We start from the raw sequence: 22923 nt of genomic DNA, 5'->3' as shown, positions 1-22923 counted from the left end.
GGGTTAGCAAGGATTGTGAGATGTGATGGACATCGTTATCCAAAGTACATGTATGAAGACATGAATTGGTGTGAATATACTTTGTATACAACCAGAGATACGAAAAATTGTGCTCTCTCTATATAAAAAGAATTGTAATGCATTCCACTGTCATATTTAAATTAAAAAATAATTTAAAAATGTATCTATGAAAATAATTCCAGTTGCTTAATGGTATCATGTATGTACTGTGGCATTAAATTATTTTCCTGTTAAATATAAATCCATTATTATAAGAAATGCTGTGTTGCCTTTCATGTAAATCTTTGCATATGTTTGCATAATTTCTTCAAAATATGGTCTTAGGTATGATATCAATGAATTGAAAAGTTATGTGTTTGCTACAAACAAAAAAATAGCAATGTGAATATGTAACCTGAAGAACAGAAGAAATATTTGCAATCTATGCACCCAAGAAGGGCTTAATATCCAGAGTATATTAGGAATTCAAATAACAGCAAAAACACAAATAATCTGATTTTAAAGTGGGTAAATGATCCAAACAGACATTTCTCAAAAGAAGATATACAAAATGGCCAATAAGCATATGAAAAAAAATGTTCAACACTAATCATTAGGGAAAATGGAAATCAAAACCACAATGAGATATCATCTCACCCCCTTTAGAATGGCTATAATCAAGAAGCAAAAAAATAAAAAAAGAAAGGCAGATACTGGTAAGGATGCAGAAAAAGGAGAACCAGGAAAGATAAAAAACACTTGTATTTCCACTATGAAAGATAAAATTGTAAAATGTTATTTTTCTTTGTACAGTTTTGTATAATTGAGATTATACTGTAAATATATATGTTTACTTAAACTATATCACAAATACTTCCACCATATTCTTAAAAACTTTCCATAAACATGATTTTAGCTACTACATCAGAAACTATGGATATACTAAAATTTACTTTTTATTTTAAAAAATATGCTTAATCTGATTTAAATATTATACAATATGTACATCTATTGAAACATATGACATAGAATTAATATGTATTTGTAATGATTTTATGTATCTTAAAATTAATTTGAAAATGAAATATAGTTCTTTCATAACATGTAAAATGATTTTTACATAAAATGTTTAAAATTTGTAACCTGCTATTTTTAAACTTCAATTGATTTTTTAAAAATTATTACATCTATTGCTCTCTTAAGGATGACTCATGGAGAAATTAGACACTTGTATGAGTTGTACATTTTGAGGATCATGGTGACTTCACTCCTTATATTTTTTTTAATGTTGAAATTTAATCATTATGGACTTGGGAGTCTGAGGCAGGAGGATCACATGTTTTAGTCCAATTTGGACAGTTTAATGAAACTCTGTCACAAAATAAAAAATAAAATGCATTAGGGACACAGCTCAGTGATACAGCATCGCTAGGTTCAATTCCCAATACCAAAAATTTTTTTTTAAAATGAGTCATTTTGATTTAATACTATTATTAGCCTCACTAGTAACTCACTCTAAGGAAGAGCAGCAATCTACCCTCTCCTATGAAGTGATATTTGAAAATGAAATAGCAAAAGGAAACAAACTGCTACAGACTAGGAAAGAGAGATCAAACTGGAAATAAACTGTGCCCAACTGAGAACTTTATCTAAATCCAAATGAAATATTGCCACCAACAGCATTCTCTCACTCTAAAACAATCTATAAGAAGAACAAAATTTAGAGATAAATTTTATGAGCAATATGACTTTATACATATGTTTATACATATTCATAAAGTTCACATAATATGTATAAAATACATATCCACACATATATTTATAGATACTTATATAATATACATATGTAGAGAGAAATTGTTAGGGCAATGGCCATATAGAAAATGACTATGGTTAGATACATCATAGATGTTGTGTGTGTGTGTGTGTGTGTCCATGTATAAATGTAAATGATGTTTCCTTTGATTAAAAAGTCCTGAAAAATAAATTATATAATCATAAATGTTTTTAAAAATTATATTACATATTCTTTTATTGATCATCATGCAAGTCCCTAGGTGCATAAAATCATGTCATATTTTCAATCCTTAGTCTAATATACAAAATAAGTTTTTTTTGCTTTTATTAATAAAAAATATAATATCATTATTTCTGATATTTAATTGAATAACATTTTTTCCAGTCTGTATATCAAAATAAGCTGATGTATTTTCTACAGGTACATCACTTCAGAATTATAGAAGTTTATGTGTTAGAGGGAATATAATGATTACTCCTTTATAGATGGTAAATATTTGAAGACATGAGTGGCCTGGCCAAACTATCCACTCAGGATAAACCATGCCTATTTCCAGTCTTCTCAGAGTATTCCAAAGGCAGAATTTCAGTGAGTGCAGAGGTGGTTTACAATGAAAAATATTCCTGAGCAAAGGATGGGCTCCTTTTAGTACACTATTGGTTAAAGCAAGTTGTGCTTAATACTCTAATTAGAAAAGAAAAGAAAAGAAAGAAAGAAAGAAAGAAAGAAAGAAAGAAAGAAAGAAAGAAAGAAAGAAAGAAAGAAAGAAGAAAGAAAACAAATTAAGAAAGGAAGGAAGGAGGGAGGGAAGGAGAGAGGGAGAGAAGAAAAACAAAGGGGAAAGAAGTAAGTACAGAGGAAGGGAGATAAGGAAGAGGGAGGCTCCAATCTTCTGGAAAATAAGTCAAAATCTCTAAACCTTTTTCTCTCCATGCCCAGAAAGATCATCAATACTATTTGCTCTCTTTATACAAGTTTCTCAAAATTGCTTGCTGTTCAGTCATCTAAGAGGCTATGTTTCTCCTGGTCCTTAACAAAGAAAACATTGTATTTCAAACTACTAAATATCTCTTATAAAGAAATTAAATTAGACTCTATTTGTTATCAATTGAAAAAAAATGGACTATGGCTAGAGAGAGAATTTTAGACAGTAAGATTTTAGATTCGAATTAAGAAAAAAAGGGGGCAGGGTAATATTTTGCATTTATTCCCTCATATTGAACATAATCCTATACCAGAAATATTGTACTTCCAATTTATAGATTTAATCTATTTAAATAACTTGCACAAGAATTCTAACTACCTCTGAAATATGTAAATCCTGGTATTATTCATGCAATCAGTGATACTCAATAATTTTGCTATCTTTATATACAATGGATTAAAGAGTTCAAAGCCAATTTTTCTCTTCTTTCTTTCCATGGAAAAACATCTTGATAATAACAAAGAATAAAGGAGTAACAAAACAAAGCTATTTAAATAAGTTAATTGCTAACTAAAGATATGAGTAACTTCTTAGTATTTCAAGAAGTATATATGACTTATTCATATATATATTCAAGAACTACACATGACTATATTTTTTTGTTGTAAAACTATGCTTTGAAATAAAAATTATGTAGTAAATATTTGTATTGCATTTTGATGAGAATATATTCAAAGTTATTTAAATAGACTAAATGTATAGGATAGAAAATAACTAGTGAAACTGTCAATATATTGAAAGAATAGGCATATATTTTCTTTAATAATAAATTTATTCCTAAGCTTTAATACTGGTATCTTAAAGTAAACTTTTAAAAAATTGTATACCAAATATTCATATACTCACAAGTTTTGAGTGTTCACTAAATAATCCCAAAATGTCTAAATTGGTAAAGATAAAATTAATATTTTTCGAATTTATTAGCATTTATTTCATCATATCAGAATATTTAGTTATGGATAGAAAATCTTCCCCTAAAGTAACTCAGTCACTTATTTCTTTATTTGTGCATTAGAGTTGTATAAAATATTAGGGCTCCTTCTCACATAATTATACAGGTATGGAATATAATTTGTTCTAAATAGTCCTTAGTATTTTCTCTTTCTCTCCTCTTGCCCCTTTCCTTGCTTAGTTTTCTGTACTTTCTTCTTTTTGTTTATATGTTTTTTACTGGAGCATTATAGACATACATAAAGGTGAAATCATATATATAGATATGAAAGTTGGGTTAGATTCCTTCCACAGTTTCTCCCTTTTCTCTTCCTTCCCCCTCAATCCACTTTCTCTACTCCACTGATTTCTATTCTAATTCTATGGTATCCCCCTTTTCACTTATTTTCATCTAACTTCCATATATAAGAAAAAACATTTGACCCTTGATTTTCAGGGTTAGGCTTATTTTACTTAGCACTGTGTTTCCTAATTCTATCCATTTATTAACAAATCTCATAATTTAATTCTTATTTATGGCTGAATAGAACTCCATTTAGTATATATACTTCCTTTTCTTTATCCATTCATCTGTTGGTGACCATCTAGGCTGATTCCATAACTTAGCTATTGTGAATGACACTGCTATAAACATTAATGTGACTGTATCCCTATAATATACTTATTTTAGATATTTTGGATACATACCAATGAGTGGAATAGCTGGATCCTATGATAGCTCCATTTTTAGTTGTTTTAAGGAATCTCCATACTACTCTAGAGCAATTGTACTCACTTGCAGTTCCACCAACAATTTTTTAACGTACCTTTTTTGCCCACATCCTCAACAATATTTGTTATTATTTGTATTGTTGATAATTGCCATTCTGACTACTGTAAGATGAAATCTCATTGTAGTTTTATTTCCCTGCTTGATAGGGATGTTGCAATTTTTTAAATATAATTTTTGGTCATTTATATTTCTTCATTTGCAAAATATCTGCTTAGGGTTTTTTCCCATATATTGATTGGGTTATTCGGTTTTTTGAGTTCTTTATATTCTGGATATTGATCTCCTATCTTAGGAGCATGTGGGAAAGCTGATTCTATAGACTCTCTTCATGCTTTTAACTAGTTGCTTTTCTGTGCAGAGTTTTTCAATTTGATGCCATCCAACTTATTCATTCTTGATTTTATTTCTTGAACTTTAGGAGTCTTATAAAGGAAGTCAATGACTGTGCCACTATGTTAAGCATTAGACCTACATTTTTTTTTCTAACAGTTTCAGAGTTTCTGGTCTAGTTCTTATCTCTTGGATCTACTTTGAGTAGACTTTTGTGCAGGGTGAGATTTAAGGATCTAGTTTCATTCTTCTACACATGGATATTCAGTTGTGAAGCACCATTTGTTAAAATGCTATCTTTTCTCAAATGTATGTTTTGGGCACCTTTGTTGAGTATCAGATGATTGTATCTGTGTGGAATCACCTCTGTGTCTTCTATTATATTTCACTGGTATTCATGTCTGTTTTGATGCCAACACCATTCTGTGTTTGTTACTTTAGCTCTATAGGATAATTTGAGATCTAGTATTTTGATGCCTCAAGCATTAGTCTTTCTCAGAATTGCTTTAGCTATTCTGGATCTTTTATTATTCCAAATGAATTTTAGAATTGTTTTTTACAGTTCTGTAAAAAATATCATTGGAATTTTGCTAGGGATTTTATTGGATTTATATAATTCTCTGGGTAGTGTGGCTATTTTTACAGTATTAATTCTATCTATGGAAGCACCTGGATGGTCTCTCTATATTCTAAATTCTTCTTCAATTTATATCTTCAGAGTTCTAGAATTTTCATTGTAATCTCCTTGGTTAGATTTATTCCTAAGGTTTTTGTTTTGTTTGTTTGTTTTTGAGATTATTGTGCATCAGTTAGTTTTCTTAATTTTTTTTATCACCAGATTCACTGGTGAAATATAGAAAGTGATTGATTTGTGTATGTTAATCTTGTATTCTGCTACTTTGTTAAACTTGTTTAGAGATTCTAGAAGTCTTCTGGTGGAGTTTTTTGGGTCTTCTAAATATAGGACCATGTCATCAGCAAACAGAGATAATTTCACTTCTTATTTATATCTGTTCAATTTCCTTCTCTTGGCTGATTGTTCCAGCTACAAGTAAAATGTTGACTAGGAATGGTGAAAGTGACGTCCTTGTCTTGATTTTGTTTTTAGAGGAAATGTTTTCTGTTTAAGATAAGGTTAAATTTATAGCACTATAAAATTTAATAGCAAGTACAACTCTTATAAATATTTCCTACTAAAAATCACAAAATTACTGCAATAATGACAAAACACAAAATATAATTTCCACTCAAACACTGGGAACTCAGATACTTTTCTGTATATAAACAACAGAAGTTTTATACTGTTGTGTTACAATAAGACTGCACGATATATGGGAGTGGGAATATAGCTCAGTTGACAGAGTGCTTGTGAGCCATGCATAAGGCCTTTAGTTCAGTCCCCAGAACCACAAAAAAAGAAAAAAAAAGACTGCATGATATAATAATAATTTATATTTCTCAAAAATTCAAACACTAATGAAAATAAATGAGCATAAAATTTAGTAAGTCTATATACAGTGTGTATATGTGTATGTATATATATAACTATATTAATTTAGTAAATATATATATTATATATATATATAATATATATGTATATATATATTATATATATATATATATATATATATATATATAGAGAGAGAGAGAGAGAGAGAAAGTTGCATTCAACCTAACAAAATACATTTTAAATGAAAATACCAAAGAGTGCTTTCAGAAGCAATATTTAGGAAGGATTTGGGAAATTTACGATAGAAGGAAATGGTATTCATGGATGTTAGTTGATGGGGAAAAATAAATAATTAAGGAGTATGAAAAGTCACAAAGAATTTGGAGCTATGGAATGTTTTGCATTGATTTGACTATACATTCAGTGCACTTTTAATTAAATATTGTTAATTTTTAGCAAAGACTGAAAGTGTACACATGGCTACTCAGAGCTCTTATATAAAAAAAAAAACATTTTTTTTTAAATGTGGAAATGAAGTAAGCATTGGTTGAGAGCTGAGCATTTTAGTGTTTACACTATTTTCACCTTATGGTAAGCCTGGGGAGAAGTTTACTTGGAGGTTTTGCCATTTTAATGTACAAAGTCATATGGTAAGGTAAAATAACTGACTCAGACTTTCACATTCAAAAGAACTTTTGGGTAACATGCACATGTTACTTCTTATTGTGAATGGTTATGCTGGGATAAGTAATAAAACTTAGATGTGAATATCTAGGTCACCATTCTCTTCACTGTCTGAAAGCAAATTCTAAGACTGAGAATGGTGAAAGCTCACTCTCTGATCCTTGTATAAGCTAGGTTAGGAATAGAGGAATTGAAATAACCTTCTAAATTATTTTCCAGCTTTGCAGGAGACATGGGTCTCCCCAGGGTGTGGAGTGATAGTACAGTCTACAAGGAAGTCTACAAAGAAACTTCAGACTTTTATAAGAGAAAGATTTTAAACAGGTACTGAAAATTTTTGCATAGACCAAAGACGATGATGCCATTACTAAACAAGGGAGAGTGTGGGAAAGAAAACAAAAAGCAACAACAAAAAAAACAAACAAAACACTTCCCAGATCCTCTGAATAGCAGCTCCATGTTGCCATTTTATCATTTATTCAAAGTATGCCAAAATTCCCAGAGTATCAGGTGCAGACACAATAAAATGCTCTTATAGGAATATATTTTAAAATAAAAAGCACAAAACAAAACAAAACAAAACAAAAACCCAAATAAATGGAAAAATCTTTGGTTTATCCATATCATGATGACACTATCTAACATGAATAATTAAAACTTCTTGCAAATGTTGGGTATAATAGGGTCTAAATTATACTAAGATCTTAAAATTTTCTATTTAGACCTGACCCCTGCGATCTGGAGATATAGAATAATGGAGTAAAATTAATATAAATAGTTAGAGAGACTTTGTTCCATTTTTAAATATGCCTTTACAGTGGCATTTAATGGCTGGAAGCATTTTGTATAGATTTAATAACTCAGCTTTTGTTATCATGGGCTATTGATTTGTTATAGCAGGAAACAAGTTTTTATTTTCATGTTACAACAATTTGCAATAAATACCAGATCTCCATGGCTTGAAATGCATCAGAGAAGTGACAACTATGGAATATTTATGTACCAAAACATCTCTAAAAATAAAAGATTAAGGTGTTTTAGATTGAATTATATGAGAAAAATTAGCGCCTTATTTTGTTTTCCATTAAACTTTTAGCGTGATAAAGATCAATTATACTTGTATTTAAAGTCCTATTTATTTTGTTTCTTAGAATTTTACATTCATTTAAATTATTTGGTGGTATATAAGAACTTATCCTGTTACTAACAAAGATCAGAGTGAAAAGTCCATATACTGCAGTACTAATTACTGATTAGTGGAAACACATAGACACAGTCCAGGAAATACTGGCCCCACTCATATTATACTTACTGGAAATCTATGATTCCCTATTCTCAAAATCCAAGTGTTCTTTTGGAAGGACTACTTTTTCCTAAAGTCCTCTACATTTTCCCTTCATTGTGGGTAGGACTTTGCTTTTCTTGGTCTAGTCTTTTGCTCCAGCATCTCACCTAACAATACCAACTCTTCCCTTAATGGCAAACTCAGTGGTGCCTAAATTTCTTTTCCATGTAAGAGATTTTCCTTAATCATACAGAGTGGAGTGAGTGTGATGGCTAATTTATGTCAACTTACCAGCTACAAAAAGCCTAGATATTTGTTTAAATTATTATATATGGCTGGATGTGGTTTTTCTGATTGAAATTAACATTTGGCTTGATATAGTGAGGAAAGCAGATTGTCTTCTCCAACGTGAGTGGGCCTTATACAGTCTATTGGAAGCCTGGATAGAAGACAAAGGTGGAGTACAAGAAGATTCATTCTTTCTGTCTTATTGTCTCAGGCTGGGACATTAGTCTTCTCCTGCCTTTGACTTGGACTTAAAATGAAGTTTACACTATAGTTCCCTTGGTTCTCAGACCTTTAGACTCAGTATATAAATACATCATATATGTATACATGAAATAATATAGGTAGCTATAAAATAAATATATATATGAGATGTATACAGATATTAATATATGTATGTGTAATAGATTCATGTGAATATATATGTAGGAATGAATAGAGGATATATACACATATAAAGAATTTACAGAGTGGAGGAGAGATGACTGGAAGGAGATATTTCTGACCCCCAGTGTTTTACTTTAAATGGATATCTTGAAACAATTTATATAAATGCCCTTTGAGAAAATACTGTATGTTGACTACCCAGAAATGTGTAAACCTCTTTCTTTTCTTTCTCCTTTTTTCTACAGAGCATAAAATAGTGGACAGGTATAGTGGCACATGCCTTTGATCCCAGCTACTAAAGAGGATGAGGCAGGAGAATTACAAGTTTGAAGTCAGCCTAGGCAATGAAGTGGTACCATGTCTCAAAGTAAAAAATAAAATAAAGGCCTAACAGTGTAGATTAGTGGTAGAGAACCCCTTAATTCAATATCAAACACTCATAAATATAGTTTTGCTCACATACAGTTCTACAAAATGCAAGTGATTTTTTTTCAATCAATAAAGTTGACCAGTATACTTCTTTGATCCTTTGACTTATTCAGCTTTCTTTATACATATAGATACAGCATGTGTTTTGTTATGATTTTGTTACCCTGAGTTTAAGAATCACCCACTTAAGATAATGAAACAGAAAGAAGATACAGGAGCTTGGAACTCTGACAATATGGGAATTTGATGGTATTATGTATTCATAAGATAAGCATTGCACTGAAAGATTTGCTGCACAAAATGTTTAAATTCCTAAATCTTCTTCCTACTATAAATTATTAATTGGATTTTGTTATAATAAAAATAGTAATAACTGACACAACTTCTTAGAAATTTAATTCTCCATGTAATTTAATATTTAATCCATCGAATGTTACTTTGATGACAATTGTTGAAATTTTCAATGTTAACAAATATAAAATAAAACATGATTCAGCACACTTGAATTTTGAAAAGACATATAAATGATATACAAATTTGTAAAGAAAAAGTCAAATATCTACAATTATTTGTATTCAGCAGCCCATATATTATGCAAACTCACTAAGAATAGATGCTAATAAACCAATTACTTACAGAAAGTAGTTACTTACTAAAAGTAGAAAATAGCCACACAATGTAGTAAAAATGCATTTTTACATTTTAAAATCAAGAAGTATTTATTGATCTTTTTATGTGAACACAAAAAGATAAGTAGTAATAAAAATTATTATTATATAAATAGCATTTTGAGGATAGTCAGACATTGCAGAATATATATGTACATATAAATAAGAAGCAACTACAATCCAGAAGGTTAGATTAAATACTAATAAAGATCGAAATTCAAAACATATCAAGTAGTTTTTAAAACTAGCTATAAAATGAATTTTTGAGGCAATACCTAAGTATATAACCAGGTATTTCAGTGGAAATTTTGGTAAAACCTGCTTATAGGTTTGTTATTATTTGCACTTGATATGATTTATTTATAAGCAAAAATTACATATTATGATTAGAATGGTATTGAATCTGTAGATCACTTTTGTTAGTATGACTACTTTAACAATGTTAGTTCTGTCTATCCAAGAACATGGAAGATCTTACTATCTTCTGGTGTCTTCTTTGATTCCATTTTTCAGTATTTTGTAATTTTCTCATACAGATCATTTCACCTTTTGCTTAATTTTTTTCTTAAGTATTTTTGAAGCTATCATGAATGGACTCTCTGATTTCTTTTTCAGTGGATTAATTATCACTATGTAAAGAGTTACTGATGTTTCATTTTGTATCCTTTTATTTGGCTATTTTGCTGGATTTGTTTATCAGCTCAAGCAGTCTTCTTGTAGAAATCTTAGAATCTTCTATGTATCAGACCATCTATAGGATATAATCTGCAAGGAGGAATAATTTGACAACTTTCTTTACTATTTGTGCCCTCTAAGTTTATTCTCTTGCCTAATTGCTCTGACTAGAATTTCAAGTATTTTATATTGAATAGGAGTGATGAGAGTGTACATTCTTGTTTTGTTTTTGATTTTGGAAGAAATGTTTTCAGTTCTTCCTCATTCAGTATGATGTTAGCATTGGAACTGTCGTATTTAGCCTTTATGATGTTGAGGTAAATTCTTTCTAGCCCCATTTCTTCATGCTTTTATTGTGAGTTGGTGTTGAATTTTGTTGAAGATTTTTTCCCACCTATAGAAATTATACTGTGATTTTTTCTTAGTTATATGTATGTGTCTGTATTATGTTTAGAACACCAATGATATTCTTCTCAGAAATCGAAAAAGTTCATAAAATTCATATGGAAAAACAAAAGACATAGAACAGCCAAAGCAATATTGAGAGAAAAAAAAACAACAACAACAACAACAACAACAACAAAAAAAAAAAAACAGCAAAGCTGTAGGCACAAAAAAGCCGTAGTAACAAAAATAGCATTATACTGGCTAAAAATAGACATATATATCACTGGAACAGAATAGAACACATGGAGAGAAACCCACACAGCTATAGTCATCTAATTCCTGACCAAGTTACCAAATATATATGTTGGAAAATAGACATTCTCTTTGGTGCTAAAAAAAAAAAAACCTAGATACCAATATGTAGAAGAATGAATACAAATATCTTATTCTGCATAGAATTCAACTCAAAATGGATCAAGTACCTAGAAATAAGACCAGAATCTTTACAACTGCTAGAGAAAAACCTAAACACATCAGTATATAGTCATGGACAGTTACCACCACCCCCCAATAAGACTCCTATAGCTCAGGAAACAATACCATGAATCAATAAATGGGATGTCTTCAAATTAAGAAGCTTCTGCACAGAAAATGAAACAATCAGAAAGACAAATAGAAATCATTACAGAATAGCAGATAATCTTTGACAGCTATTCTTCTGACAGAGGACTAATGACTGGAGTATATAAAAAAACTAAAAAATCTCAACACCAAAGAAAACAAATAACCTAGTCAATAAATGGATAAATGAAGTAAACAGACACTTGTCAAAAGAAGTACGAATGGTCAGCAATTATATGGAAAAAAAAGTTAAGCATCTTTAGCCACCAGGGAAAATGCAAATTAAAACTACAGAGTAACCATCTCAGTCTAGTCATAATGATATTTATCAAGAATACAAATAAACAATAAATGTTGAAGAGGATGAAGGGAAAGGAAAACTTACACACTGTTCATGAGAATGTAAATTATTTTTATGTGAACACATTATAGCTCCTATGTAAATCAACATGGAGTTTCCTCAAAAAGCTAAAAATAGAGCTATCATATGATCCAGCTCTACCATTGCTTAATATTTGTATGAAAGAATTAAGGCCAGTATACTTAAGAGATGCATGTATTCCAATGTTTATTGCATCACAACACACAATAGTCTAGTTATAAAAATAGCCTAGTTATGAAAACAGCCTAAGCATTTGACAATACATGAATGGATAAAGAAAATGTGATATATTTATACAGTGGAGTTGTACTCAGCCCTAAAGTAGAATAGAATTCTGTCATTTCCTGGAAAGTGGAGGAAACTTGGCAGCCTCATGTTAAGTAAAATAGATCAGATGAAGAAGTAACAATGTGTTGTATTCTATTATTTATCTAAGCCAGAATTAAAAAGAAAAGGGTATTTTCATGAAAATCCAAGGAGATCATTATTGTAGGGGAAAGGAATTGGAAGAGGGAGAAGGGAGGGGTGGGGGGAGTTACTGAGGAAAAAATTAATCAAATTGTTATTTGCATGTATGGATATGCCACAATGAAACCCAATATTCTATGTAATTAATGTACAGCAATTTTTTTACAAAGTAGAAGAAAAAAACATCAGATTTAAAAATTCTAAAATGCTGATAACATTTTCTTTCCACTTCTGTTTGAGAAATGCATTCCACGTTTTTAAGCTGTTTTCTTTCTTTCTTCTTTTTTTCTTTCTTTCTTTCTTTTTCTTTCTTTTATTTTTGTTGTTGTTCCAGGCGGAATTTTTCTTTAATGAAAATATGAAGGGGAAAATATTGTGCTTTAAAATTCTTCCATTCTGAATGATAAAAACAAATTAGAATAAATTTTTTAATATATAAGAATCTGAGTATATTTTTTAGCTAAATGTAAAGATCCTCCTTATTTATCTCTATTGCTAATGCAAAACTGTTTTCCCTTACTTCACTCAAATAAGTTATATTTATGGAAATGAAGTTAGTTAAAATAGGATTCTCCTTTCCGTAATGATTCTAATTTTCTGATACTTATCGGTACATTTTCACTGTGGTAGGTGAGTGGGGGATTGGAATGGATACATAAAAATGACAACTTGGAAAAAATAATTTCAAATTCCTGTATTAGTGTCCTCATAAATTTGTTTCCAATAAAGTAATCAATTTTGGAGAGCAAACAGTGTAACCAATTTTCTATTGAAGACACCTTAAAAATGACTTAACTTGAATCTATTATTTACACACAAAGAAACTGAGGTTTGGAAGCAATGTCTCTTGCCCAAGCTCTCCTACCTGGAGAGCTGGAACTTGAATATGCTCAGAATAGCCCAATATCAGACAATTTAAAAAGCTTGTAACAGCAATTCTATAAAGCAAGTGGCAGTAAGGTTCCTGATGTGAGTTTTAATTGAAATTATGCAAAGGGCACTGGAAATTTTGAGTTTTTAAAGCACCACACATAGATACTTCACTTCAACCCCTCCAGTCCCATATCCAGAGCCTCCTGGTGTTCAGATTTGTGTTTCTGTGATAATCTGACTAATTTTGGCTTCCTTTTGCTGAAGGGTGGAAACAAATTGTTCTTTCATCCTTGTGATTGTAGAGTTAAGTACAATGAGAATATTTATTTTGTCTCTACTTTGTCATAACTTCCTTTGTATCTCTTTTTAGTTACATTCAATAAACAGAGCATTTATTTTTTAACTTTATTCAGTCTTTTATTAAAAGGTGCATAATGTACATATTTTTAAATGAAATATATGTAAATTCTCTGATATGTGTTTGCAATTTAAAATTTTATTGCAGACATACAGTATCTTTCCACAGTTTTATATCAGGCCACCTGAGATTTATCATACTAAATTCTAAACTATTTTTCTTAATCAATACATGGCCATTATTTACAAGATGTCTATAACCTGAGTCATTTTTAAAAAAATTAATTTAATTTAATTTAATCTTTGGAAACCTATGGATGCATACATTCAGTCTTAGGCACATTTACTACATCTCTAAATTAAAGAAAATATTGCATATATAAATTTATATGTCTACATTTAATGTGCCAGATTAAGCTAAAAAATACCCTCATATTTTCAGATACTAAAAAGTTGTATACACTGGTAAGAACTGAAGAACAAGGGGCAGAGGGGGAGAGGAAATGCACTGAGTGTTTAAGGTTCAGCTCTCTGTAGTGAGGAGCTTATGATAAAATACTCCTTCTACATTTGGATTCTTCGAGCTAAAAGTCTCTGCTTACAACTATGCTGGTCGGAGCCTCTGACAAATATAAGACTGTTTTTAAGAGCTTTATAAATATTAAAAATCCATAAGCAATATTAAAGACAATCAATCACATTATAATTAAGTCATCATTGGTGTATCCTTACAATACCATAAATACAGAAAAGAAAATAACATAAATAAATCTACTGCTACATGTACCCACATTGTTGCAACTTGCAGTCTGTGTTGAGTAAAAAAAAAATCAAAGTACATTCAATATTATTTCACATACATATGAAACTAAAGACATAAAAATGTTAAAATAATTCTTTCATGATAAAAGTGAAAGTAATAGTTATATTTGTATGGCAACATTAGTGACTGGGATAAAAGATGAGAAGGCATTTAGGTTCCAGTAACATCTACATCTTGATCTGGGTAATGGTTACATACATAGCTATATTAATTTTGCAAAAAGTTTTATTGAACTTTATACTTTAAGTCTCTGTAAGTACAGTAAGTATAGTTAATTTTTGCTATAATAAAAGTTTATATTTTACTATAGAAATATTATGCTTTATGTATTTTATGGCATAATAAAGTTATAATGAAAGAATCAAGTCAAGATTTATAAATAGATGTTACAATTGGATTCTTCTATGAATGTACCTGTGTAATAAATCACCTTTGTACTTGTGACAGAAAGCGTAAGATTGCCAACACTCTTATACTTGAATTAAAGAGCATGAACTCCAACACAAACAGACTTGAAGAGTGATCCCAGTAGAAAACATCTTATGATTAAGCAAGTGAAAAGATTACTTAAAATAGAGTGAGTGTGATTATTACAAAAATATTGTTGTCTGTATATATATGACCTTTTTGGTATTGAAGCTTTAGTCCTAAAAGAACCATTCTTTTATGCAACCAATTAAGAGAATTTAAAAAATACATTAAGTTAATTGATTCCTGAGACATGCCATGAGTTCTTAAAATATTCTATTTTAATTTATATTTTCATCATTTCATAACCATTTTAGGAATAAACCAAATTTCAGATTTCTATTTCAGTATAGTCACATCACCCTTCTTTTCAAAATGTTAGTTGCTACTTCATTATATAATTAATAAAAGACTAATGTTACTTAATAGCCTGGTGTTTAAATTCCCTATAACACCACCTGGGCAAACCTTATCCTCCTTATTACTCACCACTTCCTAACTGTAGCCTATAGTACTTTAGCTAAATTCAGTACTTCACTGCACCCCATATCACTGTCAATTTCCTTTCATCTTATTATTTGCAGTTCTTTCCTTAAATGCAAAACCTCTGCATCCTTATCTGTTAAAATCATTTCTATTTTTCAAAACCCACATAAAGAATGGGGGATGCAGCTCTGTCGTAGAGCAATAGTCCAGTCTAAGCAAAATTCTATGTTCCATACCCAGAACCACAAAGAACAAGTGAACACCCCCTTCTCTATGAAGTCTTCTGTCACTTTCAGGTGATGTCTTCCTTCTATACATATATGTATATTATGTAAGTATGAAATAAATAAACTTTCAATCTGTCTGTTTGCTTGCTTGGTATTTGTACCCTTTCCTAACTGTAAACCTGGTACAGGAGGAAACCAGGTAGATGGAATCTACCACCTTAAGCACAGCAGGAACTCAACAAAACTTGTTTTTAAAATAATAATAATAGTAACCAATTCACAGAGGAATATAGAACATGACTTATTTTAAGGAGCTCTCTAACAACAACAAAAAACAAACAAACAAACAAAACCAGGAGGGGAGGACTGACCTGCCTAGTGCCACCTTCCATGTGTGTATTCATCAAGCTCTCACTTCAGATTCCTTCCTTTAGGAAGAAAAATTAACACTATTAGAAAAAATTAAGAAGTTCTGTGGGAGTAAATGTGGTTGAAAATAGAATGCTCTGCTCATGAACATAAAAATAATCTCTCCTATCAGGTGAAGGAAACAGAGAGAAAAGAGTTAGAGATGTTGACCCAGGGACAGTGGGCTTACGCTCAGCACTGGAGTCTTTCCTACCAGCTACACACCAAACCCTTCTTAAACCCTTGTTGGGTGCTGTGGTACACTTCTGTAACCCCAGGGATTCAGGACGCACAAGAGGCAGGAGGCTCTCAACTTCAAGGTCAGCCTATGCAACTTTGTGAGAACCTGTCTCAAAATAGAAAATAAAAATGATTGTGGATGTACCTCAGTGGTAGAATAACACCTTGGGTTCAAAACTCAAGGATCTCCCGTCGACACACATGCAGATCTGTCAGTGGATTGCTCCCCCACCTCCTGAAACCATGGACAATCTGGCTTTCCTGCTCAGATCAACAAGAATGAGTGGATACAAAACCACAAAGACAGATGTAGAGAGAAGCTAGAATTTGTTAACTACAAAACTCAGAGAAAGTATGGAGAATTTCTAGACTTTTACCAATCAACAAAATTAGCAGATTAACATAAAGCTAGCTCAATCTTAAAGGAGAGATTATTAGCCAATATTGACCTTTAAGAATATTTATTGGAAAATGTTTATATGCATTTTCTAGTGAATTATATCTAATCCCAGTACAGTGCCCATCTAATGGATAATTTCTCCATCAACTCTTTTCTTCTGGACTCTGTTCATAGTGAGTTTTGTGGACATGACCACATTTGTTCACTGAATCTGCTCTCTGAGATCAGGGACACCTGTCTTTCTCTGAACCTTGAGAATTTATCCCGGGATTTCTGGAGTTGGATTTGTAAGAGTGTTTTTTTTCTTGACCAGAACTGTAAACTGCTTAGCTCAAGAGCTCTCAGTGAAGTGTATTCTGGCCTAGAGAGGAGGGTGCTTCACACTGAAATAGAGTGAGGAACTTGGAAAAGAAACTTGGAAAAAGGACAGGAAAGTCATAGTGACAGGAAAGAAATCTTGGTATTCCGGAGTCTGTCATTCTGTCCACTTTTCTCAAATCTTGGTAGTCACTTCTTCATTGATTCCCACAGTGAATCAAATAAATCAAATTGAATTTCTACTTCTTGTCTACCAAATACTACAAACTCATACATCCAGGTGATCTTTGACAAGTAATATTTTTACCATTGTTTTTATATAGAAATACATTTAATGTATTTCATGGTAAAATTGTAGACGCTACTTATTGCTATAATTTTTATCATCCTAAAAAATGAGGCTCTTAGAATAAAATCATGGCATTTTCAGGTAAATGGATGGAGTTAGAGAAGATAATGCTAAGTGAAGTTAGCCAATCCCACAAAAAACAAATGATGAATGTTTGCTTTGATATAAAGAGGGTGATTCATAGTGGGATAGGGAGCAGGAGCATGGGAGGAATAGACAAACTCTAGATAGGGCAGAGGGATTGGAGTAGAAAGGGAGGGAGCATGGGTAATTAATGATGGTGGAATGTGAGGATTATTACTATCCAAAGTACATGTATGAAGACACAAATTGGTGTGAATATATTATGTATAAAACCATAGAGGTGAAAAATTGTGCTCTACTTGTGTAATAAGAATTGTAATGCATTCTGCTGTCATATATAAATTTAAAAAAGAGGTTCTTGATAAGAAGTGGATGTTTCAAAATAAACAATGCATAAATTGTTTACATAAATTTATTTACAAAACAAACACAAGTCTCTATTATAAAAGATTGCAATCTCTACTATAATGAAATGTAATTTTTTTTTCATTTAGTGATCTCAACAAGAGCTAAGTGATTTAGTAATGGCTTCTATGTAATTTATATACCAGCTCCTCCTAAAGCATGTTTATTGTGATCGTTATTAAGTAATGTTATGCATTAACCTTTTTATAAATAATTTATTTATTGGAGGCTTTCTGCCTCCTTAACAAGTTAGCAAGAACCTGAACATTCAAAATGAGTCTACTGAATACAATGTTTTTCCAAGTTCGCTCTAATTTTCTTCTCTTATCTTAGATTAGTCTTCTATAGGACTAGTGGTGATACATGCTAACATACACAGTGAATATGAATTTGTATGGGAACAGAGCAGTATAATACTGAGACCATATAGAAGCTCCTAAAACTCAAAGTTTCTCCCCTCTCAAATGCTCTAAATTGAAATAATAGTAATGACTAGAATTATAATTAACTCCCACATTTATTGGGTTATTGCTACATCAGGGGCATTGAGAATTTTACAAATTACATTTTAATAATTTAGTTGCTGCCACAAAACTATTAGGTTTGCATAAATGTCCCCATTATAACAAGAAGGAACTCTGTTCTTTCAGTGAAGAGTTGGGATTTTCATCTGGTTTGACTAAATGAAGAATGCAAACTGCAGCAGTTAGATATCAAAAAATTATGTGTTGATAAGGATTCATTTGGAATTTCATTAGTTCCACATTCAACAGAAAGGTTATTTGAGAACAAGTCACAGAGAAAGTGAAAAATAAAGAGTCTGGTATAATGGGCTGGGGTTATGGCTCAGCAGTAGAGCGCTCGCCTAGCAAGTGCAAGGCCCTGGGTTGGATCCTCAGAACCACATAAAAATAAATAAACAAAATAAAGGTATTGTGTACAACTAAAAAATAAATATTTTTTAAAAGAGTCTGGTATATTAAAGAGAAGGTGAAGAAATGCATTGGGCAGAGAGCACTGCCCAGAATAGTCAGGTCCTGGCAGGCTCAAGTGCAGGGGGGCACATGTTCTATTGCAGAACTGGTGGGAAGGAGGAAAAGACGCCCAAGATTACTTATTCTAACCTCACATGTTCTTAGAGTCTACCTCAGTTACAATGGCGAAAATCAATTGAAGAGATGTAGGATTTTAAAGCTACAAATCAGTCATTAAGAACATTTTCTATTCTTCCTCACAAAGCTGGTCTCTGGCTTTACAGTCCTCATAACTTTTGTCTATGCAAAGTACTCCTAAGTGTTCCTTGGTTTGAACACGATTGAAGAGAATATATACAGATACAGTTCATTTGAATAAAATTACACAGAACTCAAACTTCAAGAGAACTTTTAAAAATAATTAAATAATTTATTTTAAATAATTTTAAATAATTTCCAAAGGAGTCTAAAAAATTATGTAGTTGTCCTTTGGTAAAAGATGAGTAATCTAGTACACATCAAAATGAAACTCAAAAGCATGCACATCAAATTGGAGATGTTCATGGGACAAAGTCTTAGTTTCATGATTTCTTACAAGGTCTTAATTTAATAATGCAACACAATGTAAGAAATCTCTAATTATAAATCTAGAGAAAAATATGATGGAAATAAATTTTCACATCTATAAATACGGATTGTGGAGATAAGTTGGGAGGAAGAATAGATTGTGAAAAGTTACAATTCTATAACATCGTTCTAATTTCAGAGGGTGACTTACTGTCTACTGGAATGTATTTTCAGAGTTTGAGAAGAATTATGTTGATATTATAAGTGAAGATATAGAAGTAGTTAAACAAAAAATAAATTAGATAATAGCTTTGTCATTTATTGAATTATTATCACCATTATTATTACAGTGTCAACTTTTTGTAAAACTAACTCTGATTAAATCATCCAGAATAGCATAATTAATTTATCTTTGCTGTTTAGTTTCACTACTGGCTGCCTTAAAATCAATCAAGATAATATAAAAATGAAAATTAAATCTGAAGATATGAGTTTATGATTAATAGCTACATCTTGAAGGTTTAGTGGTACAGATTAAATGTACTAAATTATTTAAGAGATTATAACTATGAAAGTTACTTTATCTTACCACAACTTTATTTTAATACCTTAAAAATACTTTATGAAGGAAAATCCACAAGATATTATAACTCAACAGGCCTATTTATTAATTATATTTAAATAGTTCTCTAAAAAGGAAATACCATCTTTCCAAACATTTCTTATAACCAGGAGTGGTTATTTCTTAATATAATAAGCAGGAAATGTATATGGAAAACTTGATAAAGATGTATTTGCAAAAATTAATCATTTATCAAGCTTCAGTAGTTCCTAATCTGTCCACAATGAGGCAGCACCCTCCAGGAAAATGAAAATCATATTTTAAATAAAATTTTACACACAATGTAAGTGATAACACAGACTGTTCTAGGCATGTGATAAAACTGACATATGATAAAATGGCTATCTAATATCCTCAGAACTAAATATTAGGTGAGTCAATAGAAATCTTTAATTCAATATTTACAAATACTTGTGAAGAAAAAATTATGTGAAATTATTTGCAGTTTAAAATCTTCTTGAAAAAAATCATTTTTTGTTACCCTGTGCATTTGTGTAATCTATTCTTTTTGATAACAAAATTTTGGAAAAAATAATACATTATAAATGAGATAAATGAAACTTAGCACATCATTGAATCAGTTATTTTCAAATTTATTAAAGTCCTTTATTGTACCAAAAGATATCAGTCAAGGAGCTCAAAATAAGGAAGGATTTTTAGAGATAAATCAACTTCATATGCTAATAAAAAATAACCAATATTGTGTGTGTGTGTGTGTGTGTGTGTGTGTATGAGAAAGAGAGAGAGACAGAGAGACAGAGAGACAGAGACAGAGAAAGGTATCATTGTGTCTATAATAGCTTTACCAATTTACATTCCCACTAACAATATACAAGGGTTCTCTTTTCTTCACATGTTTATGGGCACTTCTTATTTAGGTTCCACAAAAAAATTAAAACTAGAACAATCATATTATTCATCAATCTCATTTCTGAGTACTTTATATACCCAAAGGACTTGAAATCAGTATTTCAAAAATTTAACTGCATCCTTATGTTCATGGTAACTTTATTCACAAAAGTTAAGATATAGAAGTGACCTAAATGTCTATGGATGGAGGAGTGATGAACAAAAAATGTGATATATACATACAATGAGATATTATTCTGCATTTGGAAACAAAGGAAATCATGGTACCCTACTACAACATATGAACCTTGAAGTTCATGAACATATGAGGACATTATGCTAAGAGCAATAAACCAGATGCAAAAGGACATGAGTCCACTTAAATGAAAATTCAAATAGAGTCAAACTCATGGAATTAAAGATTAGAGTGGTAGTTTGGAGAATCTGGAAGAGTGGGAAATGGGAAAATATTAGTCAAAATGCTAAAGGTTTTAGTTAACAAGATGGTAAGTCCTAGGGATGTAATGTTCAGTGTAATATTTATGGTAAATACTGTTTTATGCACTTAATACTTGCTAATATATTGTATATTACGTTAATTGTTTCATCACCATCATCATTATTAATGAAAAGGTCTGGAGCAAATTATTGGAGGGGAATGGAAGTTTTTGGCAGATTGTGATGATGGTTTCACAGGTTAATAATTACTCCCAAACTCATCAAGTTGTATATATTAAATATATGCAGTTTTTTGCTTGTTAATTAAAACTGAATGAAGTGATTAAAAATTTGTCAAGCACCATTCAAATCTCTCTCTCTCTCTCTCTCTCTCTCTCTCTCTATATATATATATATATATATATATATATATATATATATATACTACACACACACACTCTCTCTCACACACACACACACACACACTATTCATTTTGGGAATTCTGAGTAACTGTTAGTCTTCAAATCTACCTCTGATATTTTGGCTTCTCATTGTTCCTCTCCATATTATGCATCTAATTATTAATCTAGACCTAAAACTTAATCATTTTAGCTGCTAATTCTATTCTGCTCAGTCTAAAAATTGATTCTACATTAATACTCATTCTCCCTACTACCTATTCTTTCTTCCTTATCTGACCTATCTCAATTTCAATACTTCTGCCCTCTGGGCAGATTGAACACATGGTCCATCATATTACTCAGACATTTAATACATCTGATATTCCATAAATAAGGAAATTATCTCAACCTGTTGATCTATTTTACTAAAGTTTAGTATCGTTTATACCAAAGATTAAAAGCATAAATAAAAATCTACTAAAATTATTATACAAATAAAGATTTATATTATTCAATAGAATATCAGCAAGTGGTATTTAGCAACATTGGAAATACCCTGAGGAAATGATGAATTTTCTCCAGAAACACAAGGCTATTTACAATTAAAGAAATATACTAAGGTGATAAACTAATGTGCTAAGATGTTGTAATAAATCTAAGGCAACACAACACTTATGATTAAACATTAAGTATATCTTTCTTTAAGTTAAGAACAAGACAACAGATACTCTTGCATTATTATTTAGGCTTGTTCCTTATATACTAGTCAAGAAATGCCTTGGAAGAAAATATTGTTAGTATTGACAGTTGTTATAACATTTAGTAACAAATCCAAAAGAATCAACCAGTAAACTATTGAAATTTAATAAACAGTTTTCTAACATTTCAACATAAATCAGATAAAAATTTAATATAATGCCTTTTAATGATAGCAATAAATATGTCAACATTTGATGAATTATCCTAACAAGAGACTTTGACATTAAATCTCACTGACAAATGTAAATTTTCAATAAGTTAAATGAAATTACTTATTGAATTTAGATGGTATCTATAAATATTAAAATCACCACAAA

The sequence above is a fragment of the Urocitellus parryii genome, chromosome 8 (assembly GCF_045843805.1).
Source record: "Urocitellus parryii isolate mUroPar1 chromosome 8, mUroPar1.hap1, whole genome shotgun sequence".
Lineage (NCBI taxonomy): Eukaryota > Metazoa > Chordata > Mammalia > Rodentia > Sciuridae > Urocitellus > Urocitellus parryii.
Note: the sequence above shows the minus strand (reverse complement) of the source record.